Source organism: Arachis ipaensis, chromosome B9 (genome assembly GCF_059453495.1).
Source record: "Arachis ipaensis isolate K30076 ecotype BB chromosome B9, ASM5945349v1, whole genome shotgun sequence".
Lineage (NCBI taxonomy): Eukaryota > Viridiplantae > Streptophyta > Magnoliopsida > Fabales > Fabaceae > Arachis > Arachis ipaensis.
In genome coordinates, this window is record NC_142444.1 from 3,840,342 (window position 1) to 3,862,502 (window position 22,161).

Below are 22,161 nucleotides of genomic sequence, written 5' to 3' on the forward strand. Positions count from 1 at the left end.
ACCCTCTTAACGAAAAATACATTAAATTAATGTGAAGGTTTATGTTACGAAATGTTCAAATTCTAATAATTGGATACTATCATTAAGTTTAATTAATTAACCTCAAATAACACACCACAAACTTGCATCAATAACTTATGTTAAACAAAAAAAAAAAAAGTTATCTTCATTTAATTAAAACTCATATATATCACAATTTTTTTCTAAGAAACAATCAGGAATTTAACCTTTGATATCTAATTTTTTTTTTTGAAGTAGATAATTTTCTAAATTCACAAGAATTGAGTTATAATGTAAAGTTTAATTATCCTCAAATAAAAGTAAGTGTAAAAAAGTGCTAAATCTCTTTATATAAGTTATTAAATAAATTATTTATGTTTGTTCTTGCTCTATCTATGAACCTTTTGAATTTGTATGTGAGTGTTTTCCTCTAAGACATACTTTTTATACTTGATCAAAATAATTCACAAAAACTCTTTATTAGGATTTACAAAAGTAAGACACTTGTCTTTATAACTAAAAATTACTTCCAACCTACTTGCCTTTATAACCCCACATTGACCTACAGGAATTTAAGCTTGCTAAGTTTAAATTTCAAATTATATGATTTAACATACTTATTTAAGTTGTCCAAAATGTAAAAAATATTAAATAATTTTTTTTGTTCTTATAAAATTTAAAAATAGTTCTTATAATATATCATAATTATTAAACTTTTGATACCAAAATTGTAAACCCCGCTAAAATCGGTATATAATTAGTCAATAAATCGAATTTTTAATAGGAAAATTAAATATGCAAAACTAATATCAAAATAGGATAGAGCTCGAAAAAACGAGAATTTTGATATCACTTTTGAAAAATTTGGCCCAAAATTGAGTCGAATGGGTCGAGCCAGTTGAACCGGGCCCAAATCAGGCCCGCGGGCCCAACCAGCCCAGTATATAAATGAGCTAAAGCTCATTTTCTGCCTTAGAACACAACAGAAGCAGCGTAAATGCATGGAGAAGAAGAGAATGAATTCCAAAACCTAGCTTGATCTTCTTTCTTTGATAACTTTTGATCCGGAGCTCCGATTGACGAGCCGTTTGCGGTCACGCGTCGGGCTCATTGAGTTCTTCAATTCTATTCAAATAAAACAGTAAGCAAATCACTTTTTCCTAGCTCCATTTCTGCTGGTATATGAATTTCGGGTTTAAGGTTTGAGAAACTCAATTCCTTGATGATTTTCATGTTTTAGGGGTCCACTAGACTTGATTTCTTGTGGGTATTGCCCAAGGATCAGTGGGTAAAGGTAAGAGATCTTAAACCCTAATGAAATTTCTGAATTTAGGAATTTGGGTATTGAGTTGTTATGTTTGGATGTGTTAATTGTGGTTTAGGTAGTGTGTATGTGAATGTTGATGCTTGTTGGAGGCTTGTTGGTGATCAAGCTTGGTTTCGGGCTGTTTGATTGAGCTTGGAGGGGCTGTAATTTTGAGTTGTGAGGCTGCCTTGGGTGAATTAAGTGATCGGCCAAGGTATGGTTTAAGTTTCGCACGTTTAATATTTACGGTGTTGTGAAAACTTAGGTTAGAGGAACCATAGAATAAGTTGGATTGTTTGTTGTATTTAATGATTAGCCTTGTAATATTGTTAGAATAGATTTGTTATGAATTTATATATTAGAATTATGAGGTGTGCTCTTATATTTATTTATGATGGATTAGAATTGGTGTTTGTTAATAAGGATGTAGAGTTGTGTTGTGGTGGTATTGTATATGCTATAACTAATTATGTAATGATCGGAATTGTATGAGACCAAGTTTGGGCTAAACTTGGGAATATAAGGAACTAAACTAGAAAATTTGGGACCTTTTTGTTAAATATACAATTTATGGAAAAGTTTTAAAGTTAGGTTGTTAAATCTGTCCAGCAGCAGAAAAGATCAAACAGGGCAGCAACTTGTTTGTTTTGCTGCGACTTCTACGAGTTGAGTTTTGGAGCGAAACCAATTTTGTTATAAAATTTGATTAACTTGATTTATTTCTCTAAAATTTCAGAATTTTAAGAGTTGAGGATTGGGAGCTGTGAATTTTTGAATATTGGTGGTCAAAACTAAAAAGAAACATATTTCAGCAAGCTATGCATCAACTTCCAATGCTTGTAACTCTTAGAATTAAATAGAAATTGGGTTACAACTAAGACACACTTGTTTCTGGATGAGCTAGGGATTCTCAAATCAAAATTTAGCTTAATTGGAGTTTTGTAATAAAAGTTATTCCAATTGAAAGGTACTAAGTTTGTTGGTTTTTAAAACAGATTTTGTCTCATTTTTACTTAACTTTTAGGTAATGTAACTTTTTCATTAAAAATGGTATTGACTCAGAACTAATTGAGAAAGAAACCTGGATGAGTAAAGTTTAACTAAATTAATTTTCAAATTCATTGGATTTAACTTGGATTTTATATTGAATTTTGAATATCACATGCTGCTGCTGTTTTTCTGGTTTTATGCACTGCAGAGCAGTCATGGTTTTTCCTTTATTCCTGAGGCTAGAAAAATCAGAAAATTATGATATTTGATTTGTTAGAAAGCTTATTTCAATATGAACTCCTGAACATAAAGTTTGTGCAATTCCGAGTTCATTTGCTATATTAGAAACAGAAAAGAAAATAGAGTGTCGAGGATGTCTTAGTGATAGTCATGAATTCGAGAAGTTAAAGCTCAATCCTCGTGTGATGTGATTGATTTAATGTTAGAGTTGGGTTGATTTTAAGATTATTCGATATTAAGAAGGATGAGTAGAGTTTGATAAAAAGTTTGGTCAGGACCCGGAAAGGGTAATCAAGATGAATTATAAGGGAATGACGATGAAAAATGTGAAAGGGAGGTTGTTAATAAAATGAGTTAATATGCCATGGCTTGATGAATGATTAAATAATGATTATGACTATGAAATGGCTTATGAATAATGTTATCTGAGATACGAGTTCCCTGGGTAAGAGCCGTGGCTCGCCATCACGTGTTCCAGGTTGAATCTCGATACTCTGTTGACCCTACGTCGTAAGGGTGACCGGGCACGTATAAATTCCCGGGTATGGATAGCCCCCATTGAGTGATTTTATGAAATATGAATGTGAACTCTATGCATAGACTCTTGGGGATGCGCGACGGGGGATAGTCTAAGGTTTTCGGACTTGTCGGGTTGGCTGGATAATCGACAGATGGGCCCCATCAGCCATAGGACAGGCATGCATCATATGCATTTGTTTGTATTGATTGCTATGCATTTTCTGGGTATGCCTAATTGATATATATTACCCGCTATTTGTTATTCTTGCTATTTGTACTATTTGATCATTACTTGTGCGTGAACTTGTTTGGTTGCTTGTTTCTGTTGCATTCTGAATGATGAAAGGATAGAGGAAACGGAGGAAATAGTTTGGTGTTAGGTTAAGCTTGAACTTGAGTAAGTTAGGCAGATTTAGAATACCTACCCCTGTTTATGGCTTCTGTTTAGTACTTAAGTTGGATAATTGAATAACGGAGTTCTAGGATTGCTTATGGCATTCTCAGGACCGTATTTCTTATGCGCGTGACACTTTTACCATGCTGAGAACCTCCGGTTCTCATTCCATATTGTATTGTTGTTTTTCAGATGCAGGTCGAGAGGCTCCTCGCTAGACGTCTGGATCTTGGGAAGCGAAGTAGTCCTTGGGTGTATTTTGGTTTTTGGTTGTATATATGTATATATTTGTTTAGCTTACTCTCCAAGTAACTTGTGTATGCTGCTCCTCGAGGTTGAGGGAGAGATAGGAGTTTATTTTGGTATTTTGGTATATTTTGGGGATACCTATGTGTGTTCATATGTATATATATATATATATATATATATATATATATATATATATATATATATATATATATATATATATATATATATATATATCCTCTGGCCAGCCTTAGCTTCGCAGGCTAAGTCAGGGGCTAGTTATGCTGTTTCCTTGGCTTTCCTTTATTCTTTTGCTTAACTTTATCATGTTCCTATTAGGTTTCTTAGCACGCAAGTAATCCTTTCCTGAGCGTTGCGCTTTTTGTTTTGCGATATTTGTTTTACCCATTTTTCAAGGCTCCTAGTTAAGTATCTTTTCTCTATTATTATATATATATTACTACTCTTAGAGGTCGTAATACCTTACTATCTCAGTCTTATGACTTAAGCATAAGATTAAGTATAGTAGGGTGTTACATTATGGTATCAGAGCAGTTCGTTCCTATAGAGCCTGAGGGACGGACTGATTATGCCTCTGGGCATACTTTAGGTGTCTATACATGCTATTTAGGGTATCTAACTGATATATGAGGCATGAATGCTCATGAGCATGTATTTGGGACTTTGAAATGCTAAACTAGAGATATTGAGACTGATCACCTTGATATCACTTGTTTGGTGTGAACAGGAACCAAATGGCATCTCGTGGGCGCAGTCGTGAGCGTAATCGGGATCAAGGACGGAGAGCTAATAAGGTAACCGTACCAATAGATAGTTTGACCGATATCGTGACCGCAATGACGAGTGTTGCTACTGCCATTGGTACTGTTGCGGCCGCGACCATCCGAGTAATGGGTGGAATGGAACCACAAGCTGGAACTGGCAACAATGATGATAATGAATATGAAGGTGGACATAATGCTCCGAATACAGGGGTACCACTTAGTTATCTGGAGCAGGTTAATGTGGGTCAAACAATGGGAGAAAGCTCAAGGAGGGCTGAGGTAGCAAGAAGTAATCACCGAGAACCCTTCACAAGGAAAAAGGGAAAGATTACACCGAGGAGCTAAACTTTCAAAAAGAATCGCTTTGTCGCTTCACATTTTCAGCACTGGAGCAATGACCGAAGGAACGATAACCGTTCGGATCCGAATGCTAAAGGGAAAACTAGTACTCAACTGGATGATTTAAGGTGCCCAAGGTGCAAGAAGTACCATCCAAACAGACCGTGCAGGGCCGGATTAGGCGTATGTTACAAGTACGAGAAGTCGGGGCATATAGCTCGAGACTGTCCACACAAGAAACGCCAGGATGCAGTCGAATCCGATCATCAGACTCGAGGTAATCATAAGCTAGCAGTTGAGTTTTTAACTACCTTGCGTATCATTAATATATGTATGATCCATTTGTGAAGCACGACAAGTTTTGATGATCGTGGAGTCCGAACCGATGATTAGTCGAAGACTACTAGTTGTTAAGATAGAGCGATACTTAACTAACTTAGATGAGTGACTAGATTCTTAAAGGACGAGAGTCAGAATGACGCAGTAGAATCAGGGTGGTTAGACTTTTGAAGGTTAAGGATTAAGTGACGTAGTGGAAGCAGGTTGGACCATATCTAAGGAATTAAGAGTGTTGAGGGTTATGCGGAGTTATTGTTTGGAATTTAGTGACGGTGAAACTTTGAGGAAGAGGAGTAGAGCGAACACAACCTTTAGATGTTAATTGTTCAGAGGTAAGTGGAGATGAAACCAAATCTCTATACGAGAGAGTTTCTAAGACAATTCTTGAAGGTGTGTCAAAACTTCCATTCCAGAGAGAAGCGAGTTTGCGATAGGCTTAGTACCGGAAATCGGATTAACTTCAATCGCACCACAAGTGAAGACATCATTATAACCGGTAGAATTTAGGATTGAGTGGAAGGGAGTACTAGAAGAGGGAATCACCTAACCAACTATTTCTTTGTGGGAAGCATCGGTTATGCTGGAGAAGAGGGAAAAGAACGGTAGGAAACCTTATGCAGAGAGAGTGTGCTAACGAACCTTCGTGACTCGATCTAATCCTTCTTTTGAAACCTACATTGACATTCGATCCGGAGCTCTTCCTAAATAGCTTGACTACCTTTCTAACTTTACTCCTTGTGCACATGAATATTATTTCTTCTAGGATGAGTCTGAGCTTGTCTTGGTATAAGCGCGTAATCCTTGAATCTTGTGTGCTCGCTATGACTAGAGTTGCCCCTATTCGCAAACCATGTTCTTCAGAATCAGCTGAGACTTCTTTGACTCTGTACGCTCTGTTCTTCCTACCAAAGGTCTCTAATTTGAACTCTTTTCTTGAGATGCACCTAGATTCCTCTCCTTGTGTATTCCATCATTTCGGTATAATCCTGAACAACCGTGTACAAAATTTCCTTTTTGACTCATTACGAACACCGTTTGTATTGCTCATTCATTTTTCGAGCTTAATGTCCTTTTGAAAATCAACTCGAGCCTATATTAGTATTATGTATAAAATATAGTTGTGACTGTGGAGATGTTGATTCCTTAAGAGCATGACTTTTGGATACGGAAGATGAAGCAGGTAAGCGTGCACCGTCAAAAAGAGTTTTGGAGTTTTAAATTCTTGTCGACCACAAAGCCTATGATTAGTTTAATGCACTAAAAATACACCGGTTACATAGATACCCAAATATGAAGAGAGTTTTCAAACTCCAAGAGAAGGATTAACCCCAAATCCAGTAATTAGAATACCCGAACTTATTTAACAACTCGGAATTAGTGCGATACATTACCAGAGGGGTTTAGGATACGTGTAAATACAACATCGTGAAGTGGTAACAGATGCCCTGAGTAAGAGATTTTTGGGGAAATGCTTGGATATAAATTTCGGAGAATGGAAGGCTAGATAAGTTGGAACTTTAAATTGGATATTAAGGGTATAGATAAAGGAGTCAAACTAAATCTATTGCGGTTTTAAAACATAGCAAAGACGAAATGCAGGAAGCGTGAGGGGACGATAAAGACCTACCGAGGATGTCGAAGTCTGGCAAACGAAAGGGAACTAAGAAAAGATTTATATGTTTAATGTCGAAATAGAGATTGTAAAGTCAAAGACTTAAGGAGTGCAATAACGGTGATAAGGGGCTACTAAGAGTACTGAAACCGGTTGAATCCAGAAGACACCAAGAGAAGGTTATGTGTTGAGGTCGGAAGTTGAAATAAGAAACTGTTGTTCGAAGCTTACAGGAGAAAATTTTTGAAGTTACCTTGAGATTTCTAAAACCTACCACGAATCAAAGAAGATATTTTGAGCAGACAGAAATGAAGAACGAGGTGGAAATCTATGTGATTACAAGTTTGACGTATGAGAAAGAAATGAAAGACCACCAGAAACTGTTCGAAATGCCACAACCGTCGAAGGTTCTACATTAAAGATAAAAGGGAATAGCCATTGATTTCATAATAGGTTACCGAAGACTAGGATAAAAGGTGATACTATTAGGGAACTGTGGATCAAGCGACCAGACCCGTTTTGCCCATCGGAGTAAACCACTTATTGGGGATATCAAAGAGACTATACATCAGGGAGAAGGTGAGACTTCACAGTATGCTAAACACCTTTGAATTAACCGAAAATTGGAACATTGAACGTCTTAGTTCCTGAATTTGATAGCCAAGACAACGGAGATGAAGTTACGCAAATCTGAGTTAGAATTCTCACTAGGGAAACCGACAAAAGAGTTAGGCAGATCTAAGAGGAAGACTTATCAAGTTGGAAGGAAGAGGATACCTATTTCTGAAGATCACTTCAATGAACTAGAATCGGATGATCAATCAAAAAAAAAACTAAAAAGCTAAATCCCTATCACATCGGACCAATGGCGTATAGGATCGCTTTACTACCACATTGTTCGAACCTGCATGATGTGTTTCATGTATCGCAGCTTCGTCAATACAATTTTGATCCTAGTCATGTCCTAAAGCCGGAATTAATTCAAGTGAGAGAAGATCTGGCGTTTCCAATAACTCTCGTTAGAATTGATGATACCAGCATTAAGCGTTTACACGGGAAAGAGACTTTCTTAGTGAAAGTAGCTTGGTGTTGGGCTAGTATTGAAGAATATACCTAGGAGCTTGAGACAGAGATGCGGAAGGACTACCCACACCTCTATTCAGGTAACGCACTCTGAATTTTGAGGACAAAATTCCTAATTAGGTGGGTAGGATGTAAACCCTGCTAAAATCGGTATATAATTAGTCAATAAATTGAATTTTCAATAGGAAAATTAAATATGCAAAACTAATATCAGAATAGGATAGAGCTCGGTAAAACGAGAATTTTGATATCACTTTCGAAAAATTTGGCCCAAAATTGAGCCGAATGGGCCGAGCCGGTTGAACCGGGCCCAAACCAGGCCCGCGGGCCCAACCAGCCCAGTATATAAATGAGCTAAAGCTCATTTTCTGCCTTAGAACACAACAGAAGCAGCGTAAATGCATGGAGAAGAAGAGAATGAATTCCAAAACCTAGCTTGATCTTCTTTCTTTGATAACTTTTGATCCAGAGCTCCGATTGACGAGCCGTTTACGGCCACGCGTCGGGCTCATTGAGTTCTTCAATTCTATTCAAATAAAACAGTAAGTGAATTGCTTTTTCCTAGCTCCATTTCTGCTGGTATATGAATTTCGGGTTTAAGGTTTGAGAAACTCAATTCCTTGATGATTTTCATGTTTTAGGGATCCACTAGACTTGATTTCTTGTGGGTATTGCCCAAGGATCAGTGGGTAAAGGTAAGAGATCTTAAACCCTAATAAAATTTCTGAATTTAGGAATTTGGGTATTGAGTTGTTATGTTTGGATGTGTTAATTGTGGTTTAGGTAGTGTGTATGTGAATGTTGATGCTTGTTGGAGGCTTGTTGGTGATCAAGCTTGGTTTCGGGCTGTTTGATTGAGTTTGGAGGGGCTGTAATTTTGAGTTGTGAGGCTGCCTTGGGTGAATTAAGTGATCGGCCAAGGTATGGTTTAAGTTTCGCACGTTTAATATTTACGGTGTTGTGAAAACTTAGGTTAGAGGAACCATAGAATAAGTTGGATTGTTTGTTGTATTTAATGATTAGCCTTGTAATATTGTTAGAATAGATTTGTTATGAATTTATATATTAGAATTATGAGGTGTGCTCTTATATTTATTTATGATGGATTAGAATTGGTGTTTGTTAATAAAGATGCAGAGTTGTGTTGTGGTGGTATTGTATATGCTGTAACTAATTATGTAATGATCGGAATTACATGAGACTAAGTTTGGGCTAAACTTGGGAATATAAGGAACTAAACTGGAAAATTTGGGACCTTTTTGTTAAATATACAATTCATGGCAAATTTTTAAAATTAGGTTGTTAAATCTGTCCAGCAGCAGAAAAGATCAAACAGGGCAGCAACTTGTTTGTCTTGCTGCGACTTCTACGAGTTGAGTTTTGGAGCGAAACTAATTTTGTTATAAAATTTGATTAACTTGCTTTATTTATCTAAAATTTCATAATTTTAAGAGTTGAGGATTGGGAGCTGTGAATTTTTGAATATTGGTGATCAAAATTGAAAAGAAACAGATTTTAGCAAGCTATGCATCAACTTCCAATGCTTGTAACTCTTAGAATTAAATAGAAATTGGGTTGCAACCAAGACACACTTGTTTCTGGATGAGCTAGGGGTTCTCAAATCAAAATTTAGCTTAATTGGAGTTTTGTAATAAAAGTTATTCCAATTGAAAGGTACTAAGCTTGTTGGTTTTTAAAATAGATTTTGTCTCATTTTTACTTAACTTCCAGGTAATGTAACTTTTTTCATTAAAAATGGTATTGACTCAGAACTAATTGAAAAAGAAACCTGGATGAGTAAAGTTTAACTACATTAAATTTCAAAGTCATTGGATTTAACTTGGATTTTATATTGAATTTTGAATATCACATGCTGCTGCTGTTTTTCTGGTTTTATGTACTGCAGAGCAGTCACGGTTTTTCCTTTATTCCTGAGGTTAGAAAAATCAAAAAATTATGATATTTAGTTTGTTAGAAAGCTTATTTCAATATGAACGCCTGGACATAAAGTTTGTGCAATTCTGAGTTCATTTGCTATATTAGAAACAGAAAAGAAAATAGAGTGTCGAGGATGTCTTAGTGATAGTCATGAGTTCGAGAAGTTAAAACTCAATCCTCGTGTGATGTGATTGATTTAATGTTAGAGTTGGGTTGATTTTAAGATTATTCGATATTAAGAAGGATGAGTAGAGTTTGATAAAAAGTTTGGTCAGGACCCGGAAAGGGTAATCAAGATGAATTATAAGGGAATGACGATGAAAAATGTGAAAGGGAGGTTGTTAATAAAATGAGTTAATATGCCATGGCTTGATGAATGATTAAATAATGATTATGACTATGAAATGGCTTATGAATAATGTTATCTGAGATACGAGTTCCCTGGGTAAGAGCCGTGGCTCGCCATCACGTGTTCCAGGTTGAATCTCGATACTCTGTTGACCCTACGTCGTAAGGGTGACCGTGCACGTATAAATTTCCGGGTATGGATAGCCCCCATTGAGTGATTTTATGAAATATGAATGTGAACTCTATGCATAGACTCTTGGGGATGCGCGACGGGGGACAGTCTAAGGTTTTCGGACTTGTCGGGTTGGCTGGATAACCGACAGATGGCCCCATCAGCCATAGGACAGGCATGCATCATATGCATTTGTTTGTATTGATTGCTATGCATTTTCTGGGTATGCCTAATTGATATATATTACCCGCTATTTGTTATTCTTGCTATTTGTACTATTTGATCATTACTTGTGCGTGAACTTGTTTGGTTGCTTGTTTCTGTTGCATTCTGAATGATGAAAGGATGGAGGAAACGGAGGAAATGGTTTGGTGTTAGGTTAAGCTTGAACTTGAGTAAGTTAGGCAGATTTAGAATACCTACCCCTGTTTATGGCTTCTGTTTAGTACTTAAGTTGGATAATTGAATAACGGAGTTCTAGGATTGCCTATGACATTCTCAGGACCGTATTTCTTATGCGCGTGGCACTTTTACCATGCTGAGAACCTCCGGTTCTCATTCCATATTGTATTGTTGTTTTTCAGATGCAGGTCGAGAGGCTCCTCGCTAGACGTCTGGATCTTGGGAAGTGAAGTAGTCCTTGGGTGTATTTTGGTTTTTGGTTGTATATATGTATATATTTGTTTAGCTTACTCTCCAAGTAACTTGTGTATGCTGCTCCTCTTAGAGGTTGAGGGAGAGATAGGAGTTTATTTTGGTATTTTGGTATATTTTGGGGATACCTATGTGTGTTCATATATATATATATATATATATATATATATATATATATATATATATATATATATATATATATATATATCCTCTGGCCAGCCTTAGCTTCGCAGGCTAAGTCAGGGGCTAGTTATGCCGTTTCCTTGGCTTTCCTTTATTCTTTTGCTTAACTTTATCATGTTCCTATTAGGTTTCTTAGCACGCAAGTAATCCTTTCCTGAGCGTTGCGCTTTTTGTTTTGCGATTTTTGTTTTACCCATTTTTCAAGGCTCCTAGTTAAGTATCTTTTCTCTATTATTATATATATATTACTACTTTTAGAGGTCGTAATACCTTACTATCTCAGTCTTATGACTTAAGCATAAGATTAAGTATAGTAGGGTGTTACAAAAATAATTAAAGAAGATTGATTTTGATCCCACAATTAATTTATTTATACTAATTGTTAACGTGATCACAGAAAATATATAAATGTTATATGTCAAATTTATGTATACCATTCAGCATTTAAAAATTAAGGATAAAGACCAATTAAGTATTTAAAAAATAGATACATATTTGATTTGCAATTTTTACAAGAAATATATCAATAACCGTCGTACTTTAAATTAAAACTCCAAATCTAAGGAATCTTTTATTTTTATTTTCTCTTTTAAAAAATTCAATATTATTAAGATAATACCAATAAAATCATAAAATCATAACATTAAAAAAATTGAACTTAAATTCATTTTAAATTATCAATATAATCAACTCTACTAATATTGTTTTAACTTTCTAATAATGAAAAAAAAATTTGTTTATTATGGACAACTTTTTTTAATCTCAATTGCACAGATTCAAGACAAGATGAGCTGAAATACATATAACACCAAAAAAATTATCAAAACCTCATGAGGAAGCTTACTAACAACAATCCGTTGAAGAAGCTCATACAATTATGGAAGGAGAAGAATCTTTTCAAGATCTGAAACAAATTAACTACTATTTATAAATTTTTATTGATTTAAAATGCGATGTTTCTCTTCATAAACAGAAGAAACTTAGTTTTCATGTATAATAAAATTTAAAATATCAAAGCAAGTGGGATTCACCATATTAAAAGAAATAAGAATATGTATAACTATAATCAAGACTTTTAATTGTTCTTTTAGTAAAGCTTATATAAAAAAAATATCCAAGTTCATGTACCATGGAGGAGTGAAGTCAAATGCAACTAATTTTTATTGGGCTAATCTTTTTTTATGGATTCGCAGATTGTTGAACTAACTCGAATCAAAATAAAAATGCCAGCAAACTATTACAAAAATATGAAATGGCATGAAAACTAAAAATGCTTGGTCTACAAAAATGTAGTGAGAGTACTTACCATTCCTCTCTACTTGTTAGCAGACATAATAGAATGAGTATTAGCTCACTAGGGCAACTACATTATCAGGAATCAACACCTGAAGGAACAACTACTTTCCACCTCACACTCTTGCAATGTTAGTCTCCAATATATGCCACCATTTCAGCATCCATTTTTGGTATGTATAAAGAAAGAAAAAGAAACACAGAAAGAGAGAAAATTAACGGCTCAAAATGAAATATTAGCATTAATTCTTTCCCAAAATTCACAAAGACAAATATATAAACATTGTATGAGCAAGTGAATTGTTACAAATTAATCACATACAGTTATAAGATTGATAGCTCCTAAAAGGGAAAAAAGAAAATTTCAGCAAGGACTTCACAGTTCAGAATAAGCATATATGGGAAAGTAGTTGTTGTCTTCCATGATACTTTGCATATCAAACACACACATGACACAGATAAATAACACCAAGAAAATGTGCACAAAAAAAATAATTTAAAAAAATAAGAATTTTTAGATTAGTACAACAGAAATTATTGGAAAAACTTTTAGATTGTCCAAATAAAAACAATCTTAATAAATTAGCAACATTGTAGAACAAAAATCATGTATATCTTGGACATCAACACATTAATAATCACTTTTAAAAAAAGACTTCTAGTACTACTGGAGCAGCTCCAGTCATAATAGCTTGCTAAGATCAAATTTCAAACTCAAGAAGTTTCAAATTCTATGGTTTAACTACTTGTTTATTGAAGTTAACCAAAATACAAAAAATATTTAATAAATTTTGTGGATCTCATGTCATTTGTATATAGTTCATGTAATTTATCATATTTATTCAGATTTTAATACAAAAACAACTCAAGAAGATTGATTCTGATCCCACAATTAATTTGTTATATTAAATGTTAAGGTGATGATAGAAAAAATAATCTTTATGGACAAATCGAGCGTTAAAGTTTGTAATACATTTATTAAAATAAAATTAAGTTTTAGTACTTGGAAATGTAACAACTACCCTTAATATACTTTTTAGTTAAACTCTTGAAATATTTTTAAACCAAAAGAAAAAAAGTTTCTACAGAAATTGAATTTTAAAAAAAAATCATGGACAACGGCCAAAATTTTGTTTAACAAAAAAAGGAATTACATAATTATATTTAAAACAATTACCTTGTCATAGTTTGAAGTGTGACAATTAATTTGGCATCAGCAGAATCACTTTGCTTAAATTTGTAAAACATGTGATGATGAATTTCTCCTGAGAGCACACCACCAGCAGCCATTATCCCAAAACAATGACATGCAGCACATACTCCATTCCCTGTAGAGAACACGAGCCTGAAAATTCACAGATATATGGTGGCGTTTTTTTTTTGCTGAAAGTTTGTTTAACTTTAACATAAACACAACATAAATAGAAGAGGGAATTTCCTTAATATAAGAGAAAACTGACCTGAGATTCCTGAGGGAAAAAAAATAACAGCCAGTGGAATAAGCATTTTTTCTTCTCTATTTTCAGCATAATAATCCAAGTATTTTTGTTAAAGTTTTGTAACATAGGCCTAAGAATTGTCTAAACCAAATGTAACTCCAGCTTCGAAGATGCAAAAAAAAGGAAATGAAAGAGCTTAATTATTTTTCTTTTTCTTTTTTGCACTCAGTACAGTTAAAATATCATTGATGAACACAAGTTTTCATGCCATTTGGAATATATACAAACATAGTAATACTGAAACACTAAATCACATCGATCACAATCACACAACAAACAATTAGAACTAAACGAAGAAAGAAATTAAAGCAAATAATAACTTTAAGCAATTAGAGAGAAGATCTTCTCCTGAGCTAGCTCAGGCATGAAGTCCCTGCAAAAAGAGAGTTATGTATAGTAAAGTATTGTGTAACATCTTCTAGCAAACTTTTGAAACTGAGTATCATAGAAATAAAAACATATATATCACATTTCATTACCATAATTGTCAAGGACCTGCACATGATTGAGTGCATCATTGCTTTAGAAATTATTTCCGAGTCTAGAATACTGTTTTAAAATTGTGCCTATAATGCATGCACCAACAACTTATAACATCTTAACTTGAATATATGGTACGTTTTATCATAGAAGTAAAAATACTACATGCATCCAAAGAAAGAAAAAGCATATGTGAGCTAGAATTTCCTCACAAAGATGCAGTACCATCACATGAATGAAGAGAGCACTTTTTGTTTAGAAAAAAAGTGACTTTTGACATGGATAAAAGTATAAAAACTAAATTGGGATAAAATATCCCATCAAATATGAAAGAGTAAGTTTTTATTTGGGCGTCATTATTCTATTAAAAAAATATCTTTTTTTTTTATTTTTTAGTATGTTTGGCAAATTTTTAGTAATAAAAGTAAAAACATTTGAAAAATAAAAAAAATATCTTTTTTGAGAAGCGTATTACATCTTTTTTTAAAAGATCTTTTTCTTTAAAAAAAAAGATGTTTTCATGTAATAAATAAACAAAAAAATATTTTTATATTGTTATACCCAAATATAATTGATAAATCTTTTTATATGAGATATTCAAACATAAAATTACTTTTACTTCTCCATAAGATCTTTTAAAAAAAGATAACTCGAAAAAAGATTTTTTTTAGAAATTCACCCAAACAAGCCCTAAGTGCATGTTTGGACGCCATTATTTTGTAAAAAAAAAAAGATCTTTTTTTAATGAAAAAAATCTTTTTTTATTTTTTAACATGTTTGGGAAATTTTTAGTAGTAAAAGTAAAAACACTAGTAAAAATTATTCTTCACATACAAGTTATTTATACATACAAGTTCATACAAGTCATTTATATTGTATTGTTTAAAAATTTTTGGCGTATGTATATTGATAAATTTTGTATAATTCAAACTCTTCCTTTTCTTTCTTGCATTATAAAAGTGAATTTTATTGAGTTAGGATTAACTTGTATAAACTTGTATGCCAAAAAAACTTGTATGTGTAGCAAGTCCCACTAGTAAAATAAAAAAAAAAAATCTTTTTTGAGAAGTTGTAGTTTACATCTTTTTTTAAAAGATCTTTTTTTCTTTAAAAAAAGATATTTTTTATGTAATAAATAAACAAAAAAATATTTTTATATTGTTATACCCAAACATAATTGATAGAATAAAAAGACCTTTTTATATGAGATATTCAAACATAAAATTACTTTTACTTCTCTATAAGATCTTTTAAAAAAAGATAATTCGAAAAAAAATATTTTCTTAAAACTCATCCAAACAAACCCTAAACCTTGATATATCGGACTAAACCATATAAGAACACATCTCAATCCCTTTGAATATCAGTTAGAGGAGTCAGACAATGTGCAGCATCAAAGGGATGCCAAATACATAATGTTGTTCCCCAAAAAATGTCAAAAAGAAACTTTGCTTTCTTACGTACTATCCTGTACATTGAATGCCATCTACTGCTGTCTGCTCCATTATGGAGACCTTACAAATCAGCATTGAAATTGTTGACATTTTTTCTTGTGATATCCAATTAATCACTATTTGCAGCCTCAATCCTTATGTTGGTAAATCTAGCAATGTCAATATTAGAATATTATAATTAGGAAACAAAATTAGAAAAAATATTAAAGAGAATTAGAAAAAAATCAATGTAATTTATTAGGATATTATTTTATAACGAGTGTACTCTTAGCGTACTCTTGGTCTATATATTGGTAAGAACTTTATAATACAAATGAGAAATATGAATAACAAAAATAATACTTTTCTAAATAATTCTTTGTTTCTTTCCTAAACTCTTTGTACCATGGTAACAGTCAGCAGCAGAGGTACCAATATAGTCATAATGTTCAACACATCGCGATCCTCGTAAGAGCACCGTGCACGGAGGTGCAATCAGATGATCCTGTAAGAGTGTCTCAAAATCTGAAAAGTCATGGACATTGATTCCAATAAATGGAACCGGAACATCTATCAATTTCTTAGCTTCCTGAATCAAAATCTCACTATCAACAATAGTGGGGTTACTCCACTTGGCTAAAACCAGAAAGAATGAATCAGACATTAACAGGTCTGGAAGTTGGTGATCAAGCTCTTCCCTATCTTGATTTAATAACTTTCTCCGTCTTTCTGGATCCTCATATGACTTATCGTCTTGCTCGTTATCCTGTTCGTTGGAAGGGGATTTCGGATAGAACCCTTCCTCTTCAGAAGAGCCCCTAGATTATTTTTTTATTTGTAATTTTTTTTATATAATAGAAATACATAAGGAGTACATAGGAGTAATAACTCAACAAATATTTTTTATATAGTGAGAATACATAAAGAGTACATAGTATAGGAAGGTTTTCACCTATACCAGCCAACTTTACTGGCACACTGCTATGCCACGTATGGTCCGGTAGCACATTTACATTTTGTCTTATAACTATTAGTGGAATTAGAAAACAATCCCTGAAATGTAATAGTAAAAGACAAAAAAATCAGACGTAATAATGGCTAATACAAGATACGACCATAGCAGTATTTGATAAATTTAGCCAAGCTGAAGGTTGGAAGAGTGGAAGCTGTTGGGGCGCGCTGTGGGGTGGGCCATTAGTTGGGTCATTTTTTTAAAATTTTTTATGTACAAGTTATTAATCTTTAAAAAATAAAAAATGTTATTTAGATACTAAAATTAATTACCAAAATTAATCATCATGTATTCATATATAAATACACATATTATTTTGATAAATCAATATGTTACACATTGTTAAATTATTGATATCTCTACAATTAAATTAAACTACATTCTTCTAATTTCTAAATCAAAAAAGAGGAAAAAGAATTCAATAAAAAAAACTAAATAAAAGTACATTGGAATATTTTACACATTTAATTATCTATAAAAAGACACACTAAAAATAAAAACAAAAATCAAGGTATCAACGTATGTTTTAGAATTTGTTTTAATTTTATTTTTTATCTTTTAATTAAATTTAAATTACCTAATGTTTAGTATTTTAAATTTGTATTTTAAAATTTGAAAAAGAATATATCAAACATCATATTTATTGGATATGTTTGTTTTAATTTTTTTTTAAATTCATATAATAAAAGATTGATTAAAAGATGAAAATTTTTAATGTTATTGTATAATTAATGATCACTTTTTCATTAAAAATTAGATTCATACTACTTTTTTATTATCGGTCCTATTTTATGTAATGCAAAACTTTGATCTACTACTCTTAATTATTAGGCTTTCTTTACTTGGCTTGTCTTTTAATTTGGTTTTTAAACTTGTATGACTCAAAATTTCGGTATTTTAGAATCTTCTTAAGATATCCCTTTAATTAATTATAATCAAAAAGCTTTTAATGTTAATTATCACGTTGCAGCCACATCATGTTGTGTTCTCTTTCGCCATTGCAATATTGATGTGTTTAGAATAAACATTACTACTTTATGCAATGTGGCTATCTGAGTTAATTCAACTATCACTTATTCCTTTTTTAACGCCGTTTTTTATTTTGGCGAATACTATGGTGTCTATCACTTTGTACTTAAGTTACTAAAAAAAGTAAATAAATAATATTTAATAAATTTTATATAATTTATTTTTTTTAAATATTTTATTTTTTACTTTAAAAAGAAAGTTAGGCAATTTAAGTACCATAACAAAGATACCGTAGAACTCACCTTCTATTTTACATATGATAATGTATATACATGATTCTAATACTAACAAGTAACTAGGGAGGTGTTTCTATTAAAAAAGGAACATAAAAGATATTGATAAGTCAACATGTAATTTAAAAATATTTTACGGACTACTTTCACTATTTATAAATTCTACTCTTCACCTAATATTATTTTTTTAGTTTTATTCATTAAATTATTATTTGTTAATATTATTTTTATTCGTCTTTGACCTTAACAATAATATCAAAGAGAAGCACGAGAATGACTTAACGTTTATTTTTGTATATAGAGTAAAGTATCGTTTTTGTCCTTAACGTTTGGGGTAAATCCTATTTGTGTCCCTAACGTTTAAATCGTCCTATTTGTATCCCTAACGTTTATAAAAGTGATTCAATGTTATCCTGCCGTCAATTACACATCATAAACGCTTTAGTTTGAGTTTTAAAAATCTCTTCTTGAAGTTAGAATACAAATGTCTGGGATAGAATTGATGATTCACTCCGAAAAATAGTTCATCAAAGTTAAAACTAATTCCTACAACATTTACATAATTCACTTTTCTAGGGACATAATTAAATCTAAACACAAATAGTGAGTATAATATTAAAATCGAACACATTCAAGTGAGACCTAATTGAAAATGAATGCATCCAAGTAAGAATAATTGAAAAACATAATCTGATTTGTTAGTATAATTGATAGTAGGATAACATTGAATCACTTTTATAAACGTTAGGATACAAATAGGACGATTTAAACGTTAGGGACACAAATAGGACTTACCCCAAACGTTGGAGACAAAAACGATACTTTATTCTTGTATATATTATAATAGAACCTACATTTATGAATTATTTTTCAAATTAAACTTTTCACCTAATATTATTTATTTCGTTAACATAGTTTCATTCATTAAATTATTATATATTAATAATATAACATTGACAAAAATAACAAAGAAAAATACCAAGGAGTCAACCATTATTTTTAGTTTTATCTAATTTATACTCTAAAATTACTTTTTAATACATTTGTTGTTCATTTATTAAAGTAAAAAATTTAAAAAATTTTATTAAAAATAATTTAAACATATATTTTTAAGATATAACTTAGCTAAACTCTTAATTCTTTTTTCTGTAAAACAGAACCTACCTTGTGAATTTTAATTTTAATCAATTACCTTAACTTCTACGGTTGCATAGTTATAATTTAAATAATTCATCCTGCTGTCCAATGATATTTTGCCTTATCTTTAATGAAGGTGATCCTATTATTTCCTCAAATTCCCCGTAGCCCGAATCGCTACCCACCAAAAATATATGGCCCAATCGTTTCCATTGGCTTGTACTTGTAGGCTTGTAGCTGATAGCTCAGCCTTAAATATTGCCTACGAAAAATGACAAAAACAGCCTGAAGTGCAAACAAAGTAATTATCAATGGGTCTATTTTGGTTCACGCTTCTACCGGTAAAGAGAATTGCCTACACCATTCTTCTACCTACTCTACAACATTATTTTGCCAATTCATCTACACCTTTAAAATTTTTTAATATATATCTCAATAGCTCTGCTTCATGGCATAGCAATATGTCAATAAAGTGGTCTGGCACATGTGAAAACTTTCCCATAGTATATAAGGGGTAATACCCCTCAAAGCTGGTTGCTTGCCGCTGAGGACAATATTCTTGCCGATTCCCAACACATCCTCATCGCTTGACATGTTAGAAAAAATCTCCTGCATAATAACAACAGTTAAGTTAACCCCACAAGCTTAATAAAGTTAGCCTTTTTTGCTTCGTACACAATCGAATCAGATTAATAGAAAATATTAGTCATGCAATTACCAACAATATCAACCTAGCAATCACATGTAACAGCAAATTTAACAAAGAAACTTGAAAGAAAGTAGTTAATGGAACTAATTACATCCTTAGCACAGAATAACACTTAAGCAGCAGAAAATGCCTCAATCTAGAGCTACTGTTAGCTATTGTTTCTTTTAGGGGGAGAAGCTTTGTTTGAGCTAGAGCTTCATTTTTTTCTGTTCTCACGGGGCTCTTTAAATTTTTCCAAGGCTTCAGCAATGATCAGTATCACAAGAACAAGAAACAGCAATCAAAGAGACTCACTAGTAGTTAACAAAAACAACACAGTAACATTAACTAAAAAAAGGTTGCAAAGTTTTTCGCAGATCTAACAACTCCATAACTTCATTTTTTCTGTTCACACGGGGCTCTTTAAGATTTATTCTCGATGCACATTGTTACTTCCAAGAAAATAGGAAGGAACTGAAACTCCATTATCAATGATTCAGTTCAAAACGGTTCTTTTTTTTTTCACTTTCTTCTTTTATAAAATAAAATCGCATAAAAGGTCAAGAAGCTTCTTCTCTCACCACGATCACAGAGAACACTGAAAGTTGAAAAACACACAAAGAAATGCACTAATCACATGCTTCACGTAAGAAAAGAGACTTGAAAAGTGGTTACCTTAATTTGTTGTGTGGCAAAAGAATGTGGAAAATGGCGGGTTGAAATGCAGAGAGAGAGAGAGATGTAATGGAATTGAACAAGAAAATGCGAGAGTGAAGTGTTTTGTGGTGTTGTTATGGCTGTTGAAGGCAAAGACGTAAGGAACGCAGTCTTGGTGCATATTATGGGAAAAGCTCCCTTGATTCTGCACTAAGCAAAATAAATAACTTAATAAAATAAATAAATAAATATAAAATGTCGATTATTTTCACATGATTTTACTTTTGTCTCCTTAAGGGACGTTATATACTTATATTATACTAGTGTGTTTAAATTAGAACTGGTTGTGGAATATAAACATTTTGGAGAAGTTCAAATTTATTATGTGGCTTGGCTTATATGATGCTCTACCAACTGAGATCTTTCGATTCAAGCGGCATTTAGCTTCTTCAGATATGTGTAAGAGATGTAACAAGGCGTAGGAGACTATGGAGCATTGCCTTAGAGACTGTGAACGATCAAAGGCAATTTGGCATATGTTGGATCTTAGTATCCTAGACTCGACGGCTGGTACTGCTTTTGAAGAGTGGTTTCGAAAGGCCTTGGCTAACAATGAGGCGTCCTTTGGTGCAGGGCTTTGGTGGGTATGGAGACATAGGTGCAATGATATATTCAATACTGACAACCCTTGGACAAACCACAAAGTTGTTGCCTTGGCCAGAATTACCGCTAAGGACTTACAAGTTTACAGGAATCGAAACAATGTCTTTAGGACTTACAAGTTGTTGGTTGTCCTGTTGTAGAAATAAGTCATAGCCCCAATCATCCAAGAGTATGTTGCAAGTGAGAAATGAGAGAGCCTTAGTAGTTCTTGTATTCCTAAAGCTCCCCAGTCAGTACTTTTTGTGGGTTCAAGGCATTGGTACCAAGTTGTGAAATCGAATCCTCGAGAATTAATTTTTGGATTATTCCTAAAGGATTTCTGATTGATGAAATGAGAGATGTTAAAAGTCTGGTTTATCAACAAATCTTCCCCTTCAGTGCTGGGGAAGAAAGAAAGTTTTTTGTTTGCTCTCTCAAGGGATTCAATTAGTCCGAGAAAACAGTGCATTTCTGTACCGATTGTGAAGGGGATTAAGATTCTGGTATCATTGATTTGCAAATGGGGATCGTCAATGACTTCATCATTGACTTGATTAAGAATGCGAAGGGCTAGTGGAGATGGCGGTCTGCTGCGGGACCTTTACCTTGTCTTGGGTGGCAGCATGAGAGGAGGAACCAGCCATGGTTGAATAGGAAAAAGGAGACTAAAGGTTGAGGATTTTGTGAGGAAACTTTTGGTGTAAGGAGGATTCAGAGAATAATGAGTTTCGAAGGATTTGAACAAAGGTGAGAATAATGGATTTAAATTATTACTGTTGTTGTTACTGTGAAAGGGACGCAAATAGAGGTAACTTCGTGAGGAAGATGAAGTGATAGAGAGAGATAGCACACGTTTCGGGAGACGTGTCGAGTGGGTCAGTAGTAATGGGGAGTTTAAATGACAATTATT

General features: G+C 33.0%; 1 long non-coding RNA gene and 1 pseudogene across 1 annotated transcript; both read left to right on the forward strand.

The window, feature by feature from the left end:
- The first annotated feature begins 991 nt into the window (after nt 1–991).
- On the forward strand, nt 992–3,824 carry LOC148543550 (uncharacterized). The gene is made up of 4 exons (XR_015900119.1): nt 992–1,141; nt 1,241–1,294; nt 1,383–1,520; nt 3,642–3,824. It is a non-coding gene; the product is annotated as an uncharacterized LOC148543550 (long non-coding RNA).
- A 525-nt stretch (nt 3,825–4,349) lies between these two features.
- Nucleotides 4,350–5,635, forward strand: LOC148543551 (uncharacterized; annotated as a pseudogene).
- Nucleotides 5,636–22,161: the final 16,526 nt, after the last annotated feature.